General features: G+C 42.9%; 2 non-coding genes across 2 annotated transcripts; both read left to right on the top strand.

Moving 5' to 3' along the window:
* Positions 1-751: 751 nt before the first annotated feature.
* LOC123326252 lies at positions 752-856 on the top strand. The gene has a single exon (XR_006540963.1). It is a non-coding gene; the product is annotated as a U6 spliceosomal RNA (small nuclear RNA).
* Positions 857-2,524: 1,668 nt separating this feature from the next.
* LOC123326301 lies at positions 2,525-2,655 on the top strand. The gene has a single exon (XR_006541006.1). It is a non-coding gene; the product is annotated as a small nucleolar RNA SNORA63 (small nucleolar RNA).
* The last annotated feature ends 17,655 nt before the right edge of the window (positions 2,656-20,310 follow it).

Here is a 20,310-nt window from a genome sequence, read left to right as displayed (position 1 = left end):
GACAGGAAACAGAATAGAGATGGGAAATTAAGACAAGAGGTGTGGAGTTTCTTCTGAGGGTTATGAAAATATTCTAGAACTGACTGTGGTGACTGTTGCAGAACTATAAAATACACTAAAGCTCTTTAAATAAGTGACTTGTATGGTATATGAATGATACCTCAATAAAGCCATTTTTTAAAAAAGAAAAAAATGGACATTTAAGTCAATGCAGAACATCTAGGAAGCAGTTTGGCAATAAACTTCAAGAACTTTTACATGTGTGTATATGTATAATATTTATACATTCATATATTTATTTTTAACTTATTTATATTTATATACATATATGTGTATATATATATATAAATATATATTTTTTTTATAGCTTGAGAAAGTTCCAGACTCAAGAGGAATTGAGGAATGCTCAGGGCCTAGTAACTGAGAGAGAAAAGTCTCAAACAGGATGAGCCTGTAAAAGACTTCAAGTTAAAGAATTAAAGTTCCCAAAGTTCATGAACTGGTTTTATCAGAATCACCTAGGAAGCTAGGCAAAAAGACAAATTCCAGAGCCTTACCCATGAGAATTTTTTTTTTTTTTTAAGTAAGCTCTACACTCAATGTGGGGCTTGAACTCATGGCCCCGAGATCAAGGGTCAAATGCTCTACAGACTGAGCCAGCCAGGAACCCCCCCCCCTGAGAATTCTGATTCAATCAATTGCAGAGGCAGAGGGGAAGAGCAGGCATTTTGTGTTTAAGTGTGCCCAGGCAGTGCTCCCCTCCGCAGCACAGGTATTAAAATTGGAACGATACAGAGAAGATGGGCATGCCCCGCACAAGGATGACAGGCAACTTCATGAAGCATTCCTTATTTTTAAAAAAATAATAAATAAGTATCCCCATGATTCTGATGTCAGCCAGATCTGGCTAACTCTTGGACAACAAGGGAAGAAAAATCTTTTATCATGGCAATAACACTTTTTGGAAAATCATTCTAGAAGTAATATGAGACTGATTATAATGAGGCCAACACCTGCCTTTAATAAGCAAGGATCAGTGCTCTGAAGTCCTACTGGGACTTAGTGATATTAATAGACATTTATACACAAACTTTCAGTATTCAAAATCATCACCTTAAAAAAAAAAAAAGACTTTATTACTAAACAAAAACTTAGGAATAATCCTGACACCTTTGCTCAAAATACACAACTTACCAACCTCCCTAATATGTTTGTGGTATTTATGTCAGAATTCTGAAAAGGCTGAGGTGATTGTTAATTTAGGTGGTCTTCCTTGCCAACCACATCACTCTCATGAGTATTTGATTCTCCAGCTTCCCTCTCCACACGCTAACAAGCAAATCTGTTCCATCCACTTATGAGGAATATTTGAAATAAAGTTTGTATGTAAATATGGATTTATGAGGAACATTTGAAGACTGAAAGATTGCTACAAATGACTCATCAAGTAACACTGAGCGCCCCTGTGTTTCAACTCTGGATAATGGATTTACATAGCTGTAAGCACATTATCCTAGCTCCCTTTTTGAACGGTGGCCTTGTTTCACAAGACAACTAGCAGGGGCATAAATACGAGCTGTGGCCCCTGGCACACCTGGACACAGAAAGCTATTTGGCCCAAATATCTCAAGCTCTTTTGTTGAATTAGCAATTGCAGTAACTAACTAGGAGACTGGCAGGTGGGTGTTCTGGAGCCCTTAAAAGCCCTTTTTACAGATGGTTCTGGGTGATAACTATGACTCAACAATCACAATTCCACGTTGTTAGGACAAAATACTGGATAATGTAAAGAGGCATATTCTTAAGTAGTAAGCTGTTTCTTTAAATTCAAGTGCTTTAATGTTTTAAGTGAAAAAAAAAATACTAAAATTGGTTACGGGATGGGGCGCCTGTGTGGCTCAGTCGTTAAGTGTCTGCCTTCAGCTCAGGTCATGATCCCAGGGTCCTGGGATCAAGCCCCGCACTGGGCTCCCTGCTCTGCAGGAAGCCTGCTTCTCCCTCTCCCACTCCCCCTGCTTGTGTTCCCTCTCTCGCTGTGTCTCTCTCTGCCAAATAAATAAATGAAATCTTTAAAAAAAAAAAAAATTGGTTACAGGAAATTATTGTAGAACCCAACTTTTCCTTATTTAACACTACGTGTTTAATACAAGAGAAAACAGTGTAACTACCTGTTCACCATACCTCAACTCCTGAAACATTACGCAGCCTTTTGTTCAAATAGGCTGAGCCACTGTGCTGACCCAAGACTAAGAAGCAAATTGATACTAGTTTGAAGTAATTCCTTTTATATCCAATTTACTTCCTCCGAGAACAGGTTAATGAGGGTCTCACCTGCTGCTCATTTTCAAGTTCTCATTCCTCCACCTCAAGTCCCCTGTTTGCAAATTTAAATATAAAACACAGAATGGTCAAAGACAAGTGTTTGATTAACAAGATGGTGAGCCCAGACAGATGACATAATGAGGCAGTTATTGCCTTCATAAAAATTCTATCTTACTGGCATATAATTAAGACTTAAAATCTAATGCAGGATCTAGTTACAATGTAGCTATAAAGTGCTGCCTTGTCTTTGCCCCCTGCTCAAAATAAAGCTGTTACCTTTCTAGCCCTGTCCGCCATGGTGCTTAGTAGCCAGGGATGCATGGTCTCAGACATGTTTACCAAGTAAAACACTGACTTGAGAGGCGCCTGGGTGGCTCAGTCATTAAGCGTCTGCCTTCGGCTCAGGTCATGATCCCAGGGTCCTGGGATCGAGCCCCGCATCGGGCTCCCCGCTCAGCGGGGAGTCTGCTTCTTCCTCTCCCACTCCCCCTGCTTGTGTTCCCTCTCTCGCTGTGTCTCTGTCTGTCAAATAAATAAATAAAATCTTAAAAAAAAAAAAAAAAGACTTAAAATCTAAATTCAACCTTCAAATTTCATCTTCCTCCATCCTAATAAAACTAACTATAGGAGGCCAGATCCACTGGTCTAGTATTCAGAATTATCTTCTACAAGCCAGGACATTTCTTAAAATACAGAGCAGTGTAAAAATATTGAATGTGAAGGCAAATAAAAAGTTCTTTATCTTGGGCGCCTGGGTGGCTCAGTCGTTAAGCGTCTGCCTTCGGCTCAGGTCATGATCCCAGGGTCCTGGGATCGAGTCCCACATCGGGCTCCCTGCTCGGCGGGAAGCCTGCTTCTCCCTCTCCCACTCCCCCTGCTTGTGTTCCTGTTCTCGCTGTCTCTCTCTGTCATATAAATAAATAAAATCTTTTAATAAAAAAAAAAGTTCTTTATCTTAACAACTGAAATAACATCACCTGTCTTAGCTAACTCACAGGCTCACTGTTTAGAGTGGGATGTTTGTTATAATAGAGTATAATAGCATAGAGTATTACAAATGTTAATAACTATTTAAATTATGATCACCACAGGCTAAGCATTAGATCAGGAGGGTATCTTATCCAGAAAAGTCTTACTTCCAATTTTAATACATTTTCATTATTAAACAATTGATTTGAGAATAAGTATCTCTTAACTATAAGCAAGGGGTCTCTCAACTAACTTATTACACTAGAAAATATGTATATTTCAAATTAAAATGGATAGAATTTTAAAACTCTGTGATTAGCATTTTCTTCCATAAAGAGAGACAAAATAGTGGCATCAAGCTCCTGTTTAGAAGTCTCAGCCACATCTACTCTGCAAACACTTAGCTGAAACATTTCATTCAGATGCAGACTATAACATGTTGGATTCATTCGCAAATCCAGTGAAGTGGTTAAGGGAGACCACAAAATTAGGATCCCCTAGTGGGTGCAGTTTTTTATTTTAAAAACTCAGCATAATCATAGTCCATCCTAATGAAAATGTATACTGTGGAAATCCAATGTTACTTAAGTAAACACCAGTGGAATAGTGATAATTAGAGCTATTGCCATTTACTCAGCATCTATCACATGCCAGGCATTGTGAGATGGCCTTTAAATACTCAATTTCAATCTTCACAACAACCAAAAATTTGTACTTGTCCAAGGTCATAACGCTCATAAGTGGGATTTGAACCCAGATCCCTTTTACTACAGAGCTTGATCATTTCCCTCTCTGCTGCACAGCTTTCTCCTAGGCAAAACTCCGGAAACTCAAGTGAGGCTTGAATCTGCTCCTGTTGCTTTGGCCTCCCACCAGATGATGCAATCACTAGGCTCGGCTTGATCCCAAAGGAACCGGGGAGGTTATAATTTACCAAACCCCCAAAGAGATTTAAATGGGCAAATCAGTCTATAGCCAGATTAGTTGAGGTAACTACAAAGCTAGCGTGAAGAGTACCCATTATAAAAATCAAATAATAATTTTTAAAAACACAGTAATATTTATTAAATGCTTGTTCTGTGCTCAGCATTGTTTTAGGAACTGAAGAACAGACTGGATGAAAGATTTGTATAAAATTTTCAGCAGAGGGGCGCCTGGGTGGCTCAGTCGTTAAGCATCTGCCTTCGGCTCGGGTCGTGATCCCAGGGTCCTGGGATCGAGCCCCGCATCAGGCTCCCTGCTCCACGGGAAGCCTGCTACTCCCTCTGCTTGCATTCCCTCTCCCGCTGTCTCTCTCTGTCAAAAAATAAATCTTAAAAAAAAAAAAATTTTTTTTCAGCAGAGAGGGAAAATGTAAATAACATTAATTCACTGTTATACCAAGACAAAATCTACCTGTGTGTACAGAACAGAACATAGCAGCCCTCAAATATTAACTGAGTCAACTCATATCAGGAAAATTAATTACTCCAAATATCTTTTCTGCTTATCTCATGTATATGCATTTCTCTAGCAGGGGAATTGCTGGGCTTCAGAGTCAGCATATCTTTGACTTTCTAGATAATTCCAAACTGGTTTCCAAAGTAGTCATACCAAGTTATATTCCTATCAGCTAGGTATGAATGTTCCTATTGCTCAACAGCATCAGGATTCGGTATTGCCAACTGTAATTTAGGTATGCAGTAATATGGCACTATGGTTGTAATTTGCATTTCCTTGATTAACAAGGTTGAACACCTTATTATGCGTTCATTAGACATTTGGATATCTCCTTTTCTGAAGTGCCTGTTCAAGACTTCCACCCGTTATTCTATTAGTGCAGGTTAACATCTTATCTAAGATTCTATACCCAAGGGGCACCTGGGTGGCTCAGTCGTTAAGCGTCTGCCTTCGGCTCAGGTCATGGTCCCGGGGTCCTGGGATCGAGTCCCGCATCGGGCACCCTGCTCGGCGGGAAGCCTGCTTCTCCCTTTCCCACTCCCCCTGCTTGTGTTCCCTCTCTCGCTGTGTCTCTCTCTGTCAAATAAATAAAATCTTTTTTTTTTAAGATTTTATTTATTTATTTGACAGAGAGAATGAGAGAGAAAGCACATGAGAGAGGGGAGGGTCAGAGGGAGAAGCAGGCTCCCTGCCGAGCAGGAGCCCGATGCGGGACTTGATCCCGGGACTCCAGGATCATGACCCAAGCCAAAGGCAGTCGCCTAACCAACTGAGCCACCCAGGCACCCTAAAATCTTTAAAAAAAAAAAAAAGATTCTATAACCAAGACCTATACTGAGGTCATGAATATATTCTCCTATGTTAACCTCTAAAAGCTTAATTGTTTTGTCCTTCATTTGCCATGCCTCCTGGGTCATAAATTAAGTGTCTGAATAGGTGTGAGTCTCTTTCTGTACTCCTCACAGTGTTCTACTGATCAATTAGTCTATCCTGGTGCCTATACCACAGTCTTAATTATGACAGCTCTTCTTGATCTCCAGTAGAGATGTTTTTCCAATTTATTTTTTCCTTTTCAAGAGTCTCTTGCCTTTTCTTGGGCATTAACAAAACGTTTAGTATCAGCTTGTCTATTTTTTCAAATTTGCTGGGATTACATTAAATCTTAAGTCTGTTTCCAAAGAATTAACACCTTGCAATATAAATCTTCCGATCCTTGAACCAGTGTATCTTCTTCATTTATTTAGGTTTCACTTGAAGTCACTCAATAAAGTCACAGAATTTTTTCTATAAAGGTCTTTTATACATATTTTGTTAGATTTAAAATATATCTCCAATAGTTTTTTTTCAAAGATTTTATTTTTAAGCAATCTCTACACCCAATGTGGTACTTGAACCCACAACCCCAAGATCAAGTCACATGCTCTACCAATTGAACCAGCCAGGTGTCCCACATCTCCTATAAATGGTGAAAAACCATGGATCTGAAAAAAAGATATGACTGTTTCTAAATTTTATTTTTTAATTTTTTTTAAAGATTTTTTTTATTTATTTGACAGAGAGAGGCAGCAAGAGAGGGAACACAAGTAGGGGGAGTGGGAGAGGGAGAAGCAGGCTCCCTGCCGAGCAGGGAGCCCGATGCGGAGCTCGATCCCAGGACCCTGGGATCATGACCTGAGCCGAAGGCAGACGCCCAACAACTGCGCCACCCAGGCGCCCCTAAATTTTTTTATTTTTAAGTAATCTCTACACCCAACGTGGGGCTCAAACCCACAACTCTGAGATCAAGAGTTACATGCTCCATCGACTGAGCCAACCAGGTGCCCCAAAAAGATAGGATATTTTTTAATGATGTATAGAAAGATATCATTTTTTAGATATTATTATTTATTTTATTTATTTATTTGAGAGAGAGCGAGCACAAGCAGGGGAGAAGCAGAGAGGGAGAGAGAATCTCAAGCACATTCCTCACTGAGCACAGAGCCCAACACAGAGCTCAATCTCACAACCCTGGGATCATGACCTGAGCCAAAATCAAGAGTCAGAAGCTTGACTGAGCCACCCAGGCACCCCAAAAGATACCTTTTTTTGATGAGACACCTAGACTTTGGGATAACTCATATAGAATTCATATATAAATATGAATATAAGCATTCTTAAAAAAATTTTTTTTAAAGATTTTATTTATTTATTTATTTATTTATTTGCCAGAGACAGACACAGCGAAAGGGGAACACAAGCAGGGGGAGTGGGAGAGGGAGAAGCAGGCTTTCCACTGAGCAGGGGGCCCAATGTGGGGCTCGATCCCAGGACTGTGGGATCATGACCCAAGCCGAAGGCAGGCAGATGCTTAAGAACTGAGCCACCCAGGTGCCCCCAATTTTTTAATGGAACAAAGTTCATAAAAGTACAATTTCTGCTGCATAATTTAGTTTAGTTTTGGGTATTTTTTTAAGTACTCTTTACCCTCAACCTGGGGCTTAAACTCACAACCCCAAGATCAAGAGTCACATGCCCCACTGATTGAGTCAGCCAGGCTCTCCATAATTTAGGGGGAGGCGGGTTGCTGTTGTTTTTTAAGATTTTATTTATTTATTTATTTTAGAGAGAGAGAGAGAGAGAGTGTGTGAGAGGGGAGGGGCAGAGGGGAAAGGAGAGGAAGAAAGAATCTGAAGCAGACTCGGTGCTGAGCACAGAGCCCAAAGTGGGGCTAGATCCCACCACCAGGAGATCATGACCTGAGATGAAACCATAAGTCAGACCCTCAAGTGACTGAGCCACCCAGGTACGCCCCCAATTTAGTTTTAATTCTAGAATTAACATTTTATAGTTATGTCATATCTTACTTCAACAGGTTTAACGTACTTGAGAAAACTTATGTGTTACATAAACAAGTATCCTAAACACCAATTGGTTGTAGGTCCTTATATTTATCAATGTATGAAGTACTTAATTAAAATCCAGAATAGGGCGCCTGGGTGGCTCAGTTGGTTAAGCGACTGTCTTCGGCTCAGGTCATGATCCCGGAGTCCCGGGATCGAGTTCCGCATGGGCTCCCTGCTCAGCAGGGAATCTGCTTCTCCCTCTGACCCTCCCCCTCTCATGCTGTATCTCATTCTCTCTCTCAAATAAATAAATAAAATCTTTAAAATAAATAAATAAATAAAATCCAGAATAATTTCATTCATCAACTTCAAGAGAAGATGGATAAATGAGTAAAGAGACTGAAATCTAATTAATTTACACACCGTTGCCTGAGATTGAGAACCCACACACCTTGCTCCTACCCTTAGCTCCCACCGCTCTCACATCATTCACTAAATTGTCTCCTTATTCTCATCTGTAAACTAGTTACAATACTGTTCTGTCAATGTCACACATTAAGGATGAAATGTAAACAGATGCCTTAGAAAACACACTAAAAAGTTTAGTCAAACGCAAAGCAACAATTAGCCACAGGTGTTAGAGCTATTCCGCCATCAGAAGGACATGATAATAAGGTTGCCTATAATCACAGTTTGTAGTAAGACCGAAAACAGACTGGCCTCAAGATTTTCAAGCAAGAAGAGATTTGCACACAAAAAATAAAAATTTTGAAGTAAAAGGAAGAAAATCTAGGAAATCACCTCGAATATCTTAAAATTAATTACCTTCACTCCTTTATTCCTCCAAACATCTTAGAATCCAGTAAGGAAATGGCATTCTTGTACTGCATTCTATATGAGGAGGCTAAAATCTATCCATCACTTTTCGGAATTTTTAACATATTTAGGAAACAAGAAATAAGCATAAATAATTGCTACATGATACAAATTAAGTACTCAATAAATGCTATTATTACAAAACAGTACAAAAATCCTGTAGGACATTCAGAGACAAAAGGGGTCACTTTTTTTTTTTTTTAAGATTTTATTTTCTTATTTGACAGAGAGAGACACAGTGAGAGAGGGAACACAAGCAGGGGGAGTATGAGAGGGAGAAGCAGGCTTCCTGCAGAGCAAGGAGCCCGATGCGGGACTCTATCCCAGGACCCTGGGATCATGACCTGAGCTGAAGGCAGACGCTTAACTACTGAGCCACCCAGGCGCCCCAAGGGATCACTTTCAAGTAAGATGGTCAACAGGAACTCAATGAAGAATGTGTGGAGGGGTTGGCAAACTACAGCCCAAGGGTGGCTCAACACTTGTTTTTGGATATAGCCTGTGAGCTAAGAATGGTTTTTACATTTTAAAATAGTTGAAAAAGGGCTCCTGGGTGGCTCAGTCTGTTAAGCGTCTGCCTCCAGCTCAGGTCATGATCCCAGGGTCCTGGGATCAAGTCCCACATTGGGCTCCCTGCTTGGCAGGGAGTCTGCTTTTCCCTCTAGCCCTCCCCCCTGCTTCTGCGTGCGCTCTCTCTCAAATAAATAAAATATTTCTAAAAATAAGAAAATAAAGTAGTTGAAAAGACTCCAAAAAAAGAGTATTTCATAACACATGAAAGTTATAGTACATCACACTTTGGGGTCCATAAATAAAGTTTAATTGGAACACAGCCATGCTTCACATGACAGGGGTGAAGGAGCAGTTGTAACAGGGACCATATGGCCCACAAAACCACAAATATTTACTCCCCGGTTCTTTACCGAAAAAAAGTTTACCAACCAATTGCTCGAGAAAGATGGGTGGGATTTTGGTGGACAGAACTAGAGGAGGAGGTGGGGGGTTGGGGGGATGACACAAACATTCCATTTGAGAAATGAAGGTGTGAAAACATGAAGGAAAACTCCAGAATACTTCAGGGACAGTGGGAAGACTGGTTTGGCTGAAGCAGAGGGTCCAAAATCGGTAGTCACTGAGCCACTGATCACTATGTGCTTTGTTACTGAGCCATTTATATTATTGTAGTGACTGATAACAAGCATTCTCATACCAAGACTATGAGATTGGTACTATTATTATCCCCATTAATAATTAAGAACTAGTTAAATGATGGGTGCCTGGGTGGCGCAGTCCATTGAGCAACTGACTCTTGGTTTCCGCTGAGGTTGTGATCTCAGGGTGGTGAGATCGAGCCACTCATGGGGCTCTGCGCTCAGCCCTCAGCACTCGGCACAGCAGAGTCTTCTTGAGACTCTCCCTTTCCCTCTGCCCCTCCACACCAGGCTCTCTCTCTCACTGTCTCTCTCTAAAATATAAATAAATCTTAAAAAAAACTAGTTATATGATTTAATAAAGAAACTACTCTGTCAAATAAATAAATAAAATCTTTAAAAAGGGGGCGGGGGTGCCTGGGTGACTCAGTTAAGTGTCTGCCTTTGGCTCATGTCATGACCCCGAGGTCTTGGGATCAAGTCCTATGTTGGGCTCCTTGCTCAGCGGGGAGTCTACTTCTCCCTCTCCCTCTGCCTGCCTCTCCCCCTGCTTGTGTGCTCTCTTTCTCTGTCAAATAAATTAATAAAATCTTTAAAAAAGAGAGAGAAAGGGGCGCCTGGGTGGCTCAGTCAGTTAAGTGTCTGCTTTCAGCTCAGGTCATGATCCCAGGGTCCTGGGATCGAGCCCCGCATCGGGCTCCCTATTTGGCGGGAAGCCTGCTTCTCCTTCTTCCTCTCCCACTCCCCCTGCTTGTGTTCCCTCTCTCGCTGTGTCTCTCTCTGTCAAATAAATCAATAAAATCTAAAAATAAATAAATAAATAAAAATAAAAAATAAAAAAAAGGGAAAGAAAGAAAGAAAGAAAAAGAAAGAAAGAAACTAAGCTTACAGATTTTATGTAGTGGGCCCAAGATGAGTCAATTGAATCTAGTCTATGAATCTAGGTTTCTTTGCCTGCACAGCCCATGCTGTAGATGCTACAACATACCAAACCTCCATACAGGGTAGAAAGAAATATTTGTTTTCAAATACAGGCATAAAAAGAACATGATTTTATCTGTAAGCTATGACTCTTTTGTGTTTTTTTAAAAGGACAGTTGTCCCATGAGCTGGTCCAAAGTGTTCCACACTTGGAGTTAAACTATCATGGCCCTCGGGCGCCTGGGTGGCTCAGTTGGTTAAACTATCATGGCCCGGGGCGCCTGGGTGGCTCAGTCGTTAAGCGTCTGCCTTTGGCTCAGGTCATGATCCCAGGGTCCTGGGATCGAGCCCCACATCGGGCTCCCTGCCCCGCGGGAAGCCTGCTTCTCCCTCTCCCACTCACCCTGCTTGTGTTCCCTCTCTCACTGTCTCTCTCTCTGTCAAATAAATAAATAAAATCTTAAAAAAAAAATTTAATAAAAAAAAAAATAAACTATCATGGCCCTCTTCCTAAATCATAGGAGGAAAAAAAAAAAAATGTGAGCTTGATTTTCTCAATTTGAACTTTCTCCCAGAAGTATTTCTTAAATCTTTGAAAAAATGACATATTATAAAAATCAATGAGTAAGTAGCAGACCAAGTTTGGTAAAATTCAGCTGATTATGCTTAGCTTGACTTTTTTTAAATGGATTAGGTGCTCAATAGATTTTCTTTTTTTTTTTTTTAAAGATTTTATTTATTTATTTGAGAGAGAGAGAATGAGAGACAGAGAGCATGAGAGGGAGGAGGGTCAGAGGGAGAAGCAGACTCCCTGCCGAGCAGGGAGCCTGATGCGGGACTCGATCCCAGGACTCCAGGATCATGACCTGAGCCTAAGGCAGTTGCTTAACCAACTGAGCCACCCAGCCGCCCCTAGATTTTCATTTTATTATTTTAAGTTCAAATGATTAATTGAGTTTATTAATTCAGTAACAGTTAACTCAATTACCTATAAGTGGTTTTAAGGTTTTCTTCAAAAGAATAATGCTTCTGTGAGAGCTATCATAAGCATTAAGAAAAAAATCAGGCACACCTACATATTAGCAGTATCTATTAGATGAAACTATAGAAACCAAAAGATAATACATTGTATGAGGGCTTACTGCTACTTGAAAACACCCCACTCCCATTAAACTAAGTCTAAGGCTGCGCAGTTCAACAGAAATACCATGCAAGCCACACAGGCAAGCCACATATGTAATTTTAAATCTTCTAGTAGCCACATTTTTTAAAAAGTTGAAACAGGTGAAATTGCAATAATATAATTATTTAACCTAGTATATGTAACACATTATCATTTCAACATATAATCAATATTTTAAGAGCACCTGGCTGGCTCAGTGGGAAAAGCACATGACTCTTGATCTCGGGGTCATGAGTACGAGCCCAACACTGGGTATAGAGATTACTTAAAAATAAATAAATTTTATAATCAACATTTTATCAATTGAATTTTTTTTTCACACTGAATCTCAAAATCTGGCATAAAAGTATTTTACACTTACAGCACTAGGCAAATTTCAAGTGCTCCACAGCCACGTGTGGCCAGTGGCTACCATATTGGACTGCACAGATCTAAGGGATAGCTCTTCTAAAAATCACAATCGGAAAAAGGCCGTGGGTTACAACCAGCGAATCAGACCTAGAAAGTGAAAGACATGGGTCAAGAAAGGGAGCTTGTAGGGGCGCCTGGGTGGCTCAGTCGTTAAGCGTCTGCCTTCGGCTCAGGTCATGATCCCAGGATTCTGGGATCGAGCCCCACGTCGGGCTACCTGCTCCGCGGGAAGCCTGCTTCTCCCCCTCCCATTCCCCCTGCTTGTGTTCCCTCTCTGGCTGTGTCTCTCTCTGTCAAATAAATAAATAAAATCTTAAAAAAAAAAAAAAGAAGAGTCAATCTTGATTTACATTAAAAAAAAAAAAAAAAGAAAGGGAGCTTGTAGCTCCAATATTCTAATGTTGAAATAAGAGTTCAACTAGGAAATGAATAACAAACAATAATGGACCATTTTAGCAGATAATGACCTTTCAGCAATCTACTTGGGGTTCTTAAGATATTGCATAGTGTTGATCGTATGTTTGTTTTCTCTACATTGTAACTAGTCTTGCTATAATTGTTATTTGAGATTATCCATAATCTCTCCCCTCCCTCTCCATTTCCTCACCCCCACCACCCCCACCCCCACCCCCACCACCGCCAAGGAATTTTCTAACTATTTCAAAGTTATCAAAAAACAAAACAAAACCTACTTCCAGGTGCTTTCCACAACCTGAACAAATTTAAAATCTACACAGGTAATGTGTAAGCCACTGAAGGATCTGCGGAAGGGAATGGAAATAATGTTTCAGTACTAATAGTGAAGTATCCATGTCACAGAAGGAGGGGGAGGAAACAAACTGGAAAGGCACTAGTTCAGAATGTTCCACATGAATCTTGAAATATGTTGTAGCCTTGAGAACAAAAAAAGACAGAGGCCAGATTTAGCAGTGATTCAAGTAAATCAAGTAAACAGTATCATGCCAGAAGAGGGAGAAGAAGACTTCAAAGGAGACTGACCAAAATAATGAAGTCAGCACCTCCCCCTTACCTTCCTCCCCCTACACAGTACTCCAGAGAATCCCAGAGGGACCATTCTGCAAAGATTTGCTTGTAGCAAACATTTCCTTTTTCTTAAATCACTAGCTCTTTCTAAACACCAGACCACATTCTCATTTGCTAACCTATTAAAGTACCTATGATAAATTTAAGCAGTAATAAATTCTGCTTATAAAAAACATACAAATTCCTGGAGGGGGGTGTGTCTACACTCTGGGAAAAGAGGTGTGGCAGGGGAAGATTACTTTAGGTGGTAACAGGTCAAAGTACATCAGCATTCAATTTTAAAACAAACTCTGACTAAACAATTCAAACACTGCAATGACAACATGTTTAGTAATCACTTTTACCAACTGAAAGTATGTAGTTACAATGTGTTTACTAGTGCTTGAAATGTAAAATTAAGGAAACTATAATTATAGCTCAATATTTTTCAACTCTGATCAACTCTGCGTGTTACTCAGAAACCTATCCCATTAGGACATGTTTCTAAAAAGTAAAATGAATCAAATGTTACAATTCTTTCAGTTCAGAGGGTTTCATAATGCCCCCTTCAAGTAATGGGGAAAAGTACTACAGTGGCAAATCATCAGTGAAGTCATTAGGGTACCGATCTACATGAAAAACAAAACTAGAAACAAAAGCCAAATATGATGCCAAGTTTGTAAAAATGTTTCATACACACACCAAGATTTGAAGCACACTAAAATATCAGCAAGGATTATCTGTGGTAATTTTACTTTAGGTAATTTTTATTTTAACCTGTTTCTATATTTTCTGTTTTCTACAATGATCATATATTATTGTTAAAACTAGTAAGAAAAAATAAAATTAGACAAGTGGAAACTGAGGTTGTACCAATCAATTTAGTATTATATTGGATTGATAGGCTATCCCTTATACCACCATGTTCTAAGCAAAAAGCATTCAGGGCCCTTGAAGACATGAACTTTGCCTTATCTATAATACATACTTGATTACACTCACATGTACAATATATGATGTGCAGATTAATACTTGTGCTGCACAACATTTGGAAACTAAAAATGGTTCATTTAGGAAAAGAGAAAGCAGGTAAGCACCCTTGCAAAACAAAGGAGAGCCAAGAGTGGATGGTCAAGAATAAATCAGTAAGAGGAGTCACAAGGTTGGGAATAACCTCTTGGCCCAAAATTTTAAAATGTAGATCTACTACAAATTGTTTTCTTTCTTTATTTTTTTAAGATTTTATTTATTTACTTGTCAGAGAGAGAGAGCACAAGCAGGGGGCCCCACAGAGGGAGAAGCAAGCTCCCCACTGAGCAAGGAGCCCAGTGCGGGACTCCATCTATCCCAAGACCTGGGATCATAGCCTGAGCCGAAGGCAAGACAGACGCTTAACCGACTGAGACACCCAGGCGACCCTGAATTGTTCACTTTAAAACTGCCCATTTTTTGTCAGTTTCACCTCTACTCATTAAAGTAAAGGTAGACTTCTAAATATACCAGATTGAATCAGCACTACTTTAAAACGCGGCTTTGCCCCCCAACAAAGGCAATTTTCTCAATTCTAGAGTAACTATGATTCATCAACGCGTAAACTATTGTGGTGCCGGGAATGGAATGGGTAGAAGAGTACCAAAAACAGTGTACCTTCCTGCCTTCAAAGAGCTTACTGCAATAGGGAGAGGGATAACAAAGTAACGGGTGGTGGAAAGAGGTCACAAAACAGTCACGAGTGATTTTGTTGGTTTTAAAATAATGAAGGTTAAGTACTGTTGAGGTTAAAAAACTTTGTGGAACAAGATTTGAACAGACGATGGTGCAGAATTAGGCACATGGCTGAGCTGGGTGGGACTCATCGCACACTTAATCCTCGATGACAGCACCCAAACCAGCCCTCTCTGGGCTTAAGCGTACACAAACATTGATTGAAAATTGACTGAAATCCAACAAATCCGCCAAGCAAGGCTAAACACGCACGCACGCAAAATTCGACAGCGCTGCGTTCATTTTCCTTGGTAGAGTACCTAATACCTGGCTACTGACTAAAAAAGGCTTAACAAAAGCTGATGATCGGCTGGAATCTCTACACTATCAACCCGCTCCCAAAGGGCCTCTGGCTCACGCCTTTGCACGCAACACCGAGCGCAGGTTGACCTCGGCCTCCGCCCTGCCCACCCCGGGACGCTGTTTACCAAGACTGACCCAAACGTGCTACCCGCACGCCACTCCAAGCCGGGCCTCCGCGGGTCCCGGCGACGCCAACTTGTAAATATGGGGCTGGGGGGGGGGGGACCCGCAATCAATGGCAGGTGGGTGGCGCGGCCTCACGAGACAAAGCAGGGCGCCCCATCCGAGGGAGCCCTCCATCTCGCCGGCCGGCTGCCCGCCTGGCCCCGAGGCCCGGGCCGCGCCGCCACCCCCGCGCTGCCCCCCGGGTACCCGGCGGGCGGAGACCGCCCGCTGCACCCCGAGCAGCCGCCGCACCCCGAGCGCCGGCCCAACCGCTGCGGCAGGAGCGCGCAGGGCGCCCAACTGCCGTCCCGGCCCAACCAACGCGGGCAGGGGAGGAGAGGTGCGCGCGGCCGGCGGAGCGTGCGAGCCACTCGGGGGTCGCAGGGGGGAGGCTGCGCGCGGGGGAGGCAGGGGCCAAGAGGCGCCGAAGCCATCGCTGAACGCAGCGCCAGGAGGGGCTCCTTTAGGGGTTTTTGCCCCTTTCCCCTTAGAAGGTGCAGATGGTTTGACCCCCCACCCCGAGTGAGGTGCCTTGTCCCAGCCCCGGCTGGACTGTACCATCGGGCGGTGCCGCCGGGATTTCTCCCCCCCACCACCACCATCAGTTTTCCCCCCCCACCCGGGTCCGCGGTCGGTTGGCCCCGGCCGGGCTCTGAGACGCGGAAAGAGCTTGGCGCCATTTTGGGTGGGACTAAGCAAAGACGAAACACCCTCCCAGTCGATGGGGTACTCTGGACGCTGGCTTATCCGGTTCCCTTAATCCTTTAGGTACTTACACGACGTTGGGTGAGGGGAGCTGGAAGATCAGCGGGTCCCCGATCCTCTCTCCCTAGGGGTGATGGAAATCAAACCCCCCCCGCCACCTCCAGGTGGTTCTTCCCGCCGCAGAGTGGGAGCAGCATAAAAGGCGGGGCCTTATTAGCATAATCTGCCTGGCAACCTGATCTCGACGTTATATGATTGGTTGAACTCTGTAAACCCCATGCCCTGCCTAGAGACGAGTAACGCTGGGGCGAACTGACAGGCCCAGATTTAAGACTCATGACGAAGATCCTGAGACGCTTATTCAGGCGGCAGAGAAAGCCAAAAGGAGATTCACACAATGGCCCAATGACTGAAGGCCTCTTTATTTCGTGCTCTGCTGTTCATTTAAAACCCAATCAAAGAGCGGGTCTCAGGCAGCGCTCGCCTGCGTTTGTACTCTAAGCCAATCAGAAAAGCCGACTCTTCGGATTCAGGGTCAAGCCGGCCCTGAGGGTCCCGTGGCCGCCGAGGTGGGGAAACGTCCAGCCTCGGTGGCCCAGGTAGAGGGGATGGAGTGCTCATCGGGGTGCGAGCCAGCGCCCCCCCCCCCCTGACACCCGAGAGGCCCGGTGTCCTGAGACGCCGAGCCAGGGGACGTGGCGGGACGAGCGCGCCGCCGGCTTACGGGCGTGCTCCGGCTTGGCGCGCTCACACAGTTTTGCACCTGAGGCCGACCTGCCTGCGGAGCTCAGCTGAACCGATGCTACGCGCGAACCCCCAACGCAACGCGGGCCTCGGCCGGTCGGCATGCGCCTTCCTGGGCCTCGGGCTCCAGGCGTCTGGGTGTACGGCGCCCGCCGCGCGCTCATTCTGGGCTGACGGTGCCTCCCACCCCTGACCCCGCGACTGCGTACGTGCTCAGTCCTTGCCAAACCCTGGAGCGCCTCACCGCATCTCTCCTTTTCCCTCTTACCATTTTTTCAGAAACACGAAGTATTATTCGACACTGATTAACCAGTGACTCAGTCACTCATTTCTTAACCTCAGGCTTCCACATCCTACCATCCCATAAAATTGCCTTCCCAAAGGGCAGCCAAGTGCACAGAAAGGAACCCAAGCTTTGGAGCAAGACGCCCAGCCCTAGATAGCAACCCCTAATAGGAATGGCAACTAGATCTGGAAGAGACCTTGAACCTTTGAACATTCAGGGAGCAGTTTTGCCCTCCAAAACATCTACCTTGCTACATTGTTTTGAAGATTGAGATTTACATGTAAAAATACCTCCCAACGTGGAACTTAAACGAATGAAGTGTTACTGGTGATAAAACAGACAAAACTGCTAAACTAATTGGCTAACGAAGAAAAAGAGGAAGAAAGCACAACTAAGCAAAAGACTTGAGAATAGAATACATCCAAGGGTGGGGAGGGGAAACTGTAAAATCCATTCAACAATGTCCTCCTCACTGTTTTATTTTAAAAAACTGGCAACAAAGTGGAAAGAGTAGGAGAACATAGCGTTTTTAAAAACTTCAAGACAGTTGATTGCCTCGTAAGCAACTTGATAACTAGACCATGTCTTGTTCCTCCACAGGGACGAGGCTGCACAGACTTAGAATGAGGTGGTCCATAAACACTTGTTGAACTTAACTGAGAAGGAAACGTATTTGGGGTGGCGCGGGCAGGGCCCCGCGCGGTGGAGGGCTCTCCCTCGGATGGGGTGCCCTGCTTTGTCTCTTGAGGCCCTGCCACCCACCTGCCACCTGATGAGGCAGATGCAAGTAACTCTTCACTGGACACATGGAAGTCAGTTGCCTTAGGAAAGATTATATTGGTTAAGAAAGTCATTCCAGTGTTCCCCTTTAGCCCCGTCAGTGGACAGACAATGCCAGAGGCTGGACAGGTCTGCTCCTGTATCCTTTGGCCTCTAGAGAAAACTTTCCCCATTTTGAGATTTGACATATCACACTCTCTGATGGATTAAGATGGTCCCAAATGAGGTCTGCTGACCAGAAATGTCAAGGAACCCAAAAGGGGAAGTTGACATGAGGAAGGGGGCTATCTGGACTACAGAGCACAAGTTACCCTCATGGACTTTGAGAAATGGTCTGAAACTTTAGAGGGCACACATATTACAGCTGGACACCACCTCAAAAATTTTTTATTCAGAAGACCTTGAGTGAACCTCAGCAACCTGCATTTCATATATTTTTTTAAGATTGTTTTTTAAGTATTCTCTACACTCAATGTGGGGCTCAAACTCACAACCCCGAGATCAAGAGGTACACTCTCTAATGACTGAGTCAGCCAGGTGACCCTCATATAAATTTTTAATTTTAAATTTATACTCAGTAAAATTCACTCATTTTGGTATACTATTGAATTTATTTATTAATATTTAAATATTTATTGAATATGTACTGTATATGGTAGAGGGAACAGAAGAAATTAAGATAATTCCAGGTGATAAGTGCTATAAAGAAAATAAAGCAGGGGCACCTGGGTGGCTCAGTTGGTTAAGTGCCTGCCTTCCACTCAGGTCATGATCCCAGGGTCCTGGGATCCAGCCGCCATAGGACTCCCTGCTCAGCGGAGAATTTGCTTCTCCCTCTCCCACTACCCCTCCCCCTCCAACTCCCCCTTCCCCTGCTCTTGCGAGCTCTCTCTCAAACAAATCTTTTTTTTTTTTAAGATTTTATTTATTTATTTGACAGAGAGAGACATAGCGAGAGAGAGAGCACAAGCAGAGGGAGTGGGAGAGGGAGAAGCAGGCTTCCCGCGGAGCAGGGAGCCCGATGCGGGGCTTGATCCCAGGACCCTGGGATCATGACCTGAGCCGAAGGCAGACGCTTAACGACTGAGCCACCCAGGCGCCCCAAACAAATCTTTTTTTTTAAAGATTTTATTTATTTGAGAGAAAGAGAGAGAATGAGCAGAGGGAGGAGCCAAGTGGAATGGGAGAAGCAAGGCTCCATCCCAGGACCCTGGGATCATGACCTGAGCCGAAGGCAGACGTTTGACTGAGCCAACCAGGCTCCCCTCAAATAAATAAAATCTTAAAAAAAAAAAAGTAAAGCAGGAAAATGTGAAGTGTGGGAAATGCTGGCAACTTAGAGTGTCAAAGAAGTCTTGTTTTTTTTTTTTTAAGATTTTATTTATTTATCTGAGAGAGAGACAGGTGATAAGAGAGAGCACAGACAAGGAGAAAAGGGAGAAGCAGGCTTCCTGCCTAACAGGGAGCCAGATGTGGGGCTTGAACCTAGGACCCCGGGATGATAACCTGAGCTGAGCTGAAGGCAGATGCTTAACTACTGAGCCACCCAGGCACCCCCCAAGAAGTCTTTTCTAGGATACTCACATTTGGGCTGAGACTTGAATATTGGGAAAAAAAAAAAAAGGCCAGCCATTAAAATTAACAACACAGGAAACAACAGATGTTGGTGAGGATGTGGAGAAAGGGGAACCCTCATGCACTGTTGGTGGGAATGCAAACTGGTGCAGCCACTGTGGAAAACAGTATAGAGGTTCCTCAAAAAGTTAAAAATAGAACTACCCTACCACCCAGCAATTGCACAACTAGGTATTTACCCAAACGATACAAAAATATTGATTCGAAGGGATACATGCACCCCTATGTTTATAGCAGCATTCTCAACAATAGACAAATCATGGAAAGAGCCCAAATGTCCATCGGCAGATGAAGGGATAAAGAAGATGTGGTACACACACACACACACACACACACACACACACACACACACACACGAATATTACTTGGCCATAAAAAAGAATGAAATCTTGCCATTTTTAGAGTGAAAGCTCCATAAAGGCAGGGATTTTTGTGTTGAAATTTTTTTTCACACTAAAAACAATAAGAAAGCTAGAGTTGCTAGAATATAAGGCAAGGAATATAGTGATACAAGAAAACTTGAAGAGATACTAAGATCATACAACCAGATCATACAAGGTTTTGAATGCTATGGTATTAGAGTTGTTATTGTATTTTAAGTGCAATTTAAAGTAGTTGGACATTTTAAGCAGGGGTATAACTTTTTTTTTTTTAAAGATAATTCTGGCTGCTCTAGGGTGCTTATCTTGTTCGGTGAGAGGGGGAGAAATAAGAGACAAGGAGGATAGTTAGGAGACTGTTGCAATATACTCTAAGCAAGAAATTGGTGATCTTGACTAAAATAGGAGTAGTGTAACTGGGAGAAGTGTG

This window comes from Neomonachus schauinslandi, chromosome 11 (genome assembly GCF_002201575.2).
Source record: "Neomonachus schauinslandi chromosome 11, ASM220157v2, whole genome shotgun sequence".
Classification (NCBI taxonomy): Eukaryota; Metazoa; Chordata; class Mammalia; order Carnivora; family Phocidae; genus Neomonachus; species Neomonachus schauinslandi.
Note: the sequence above shows the minus strand (reverse complement) of the source record. Positions and strands in the feature narration are given on the sequence as shown.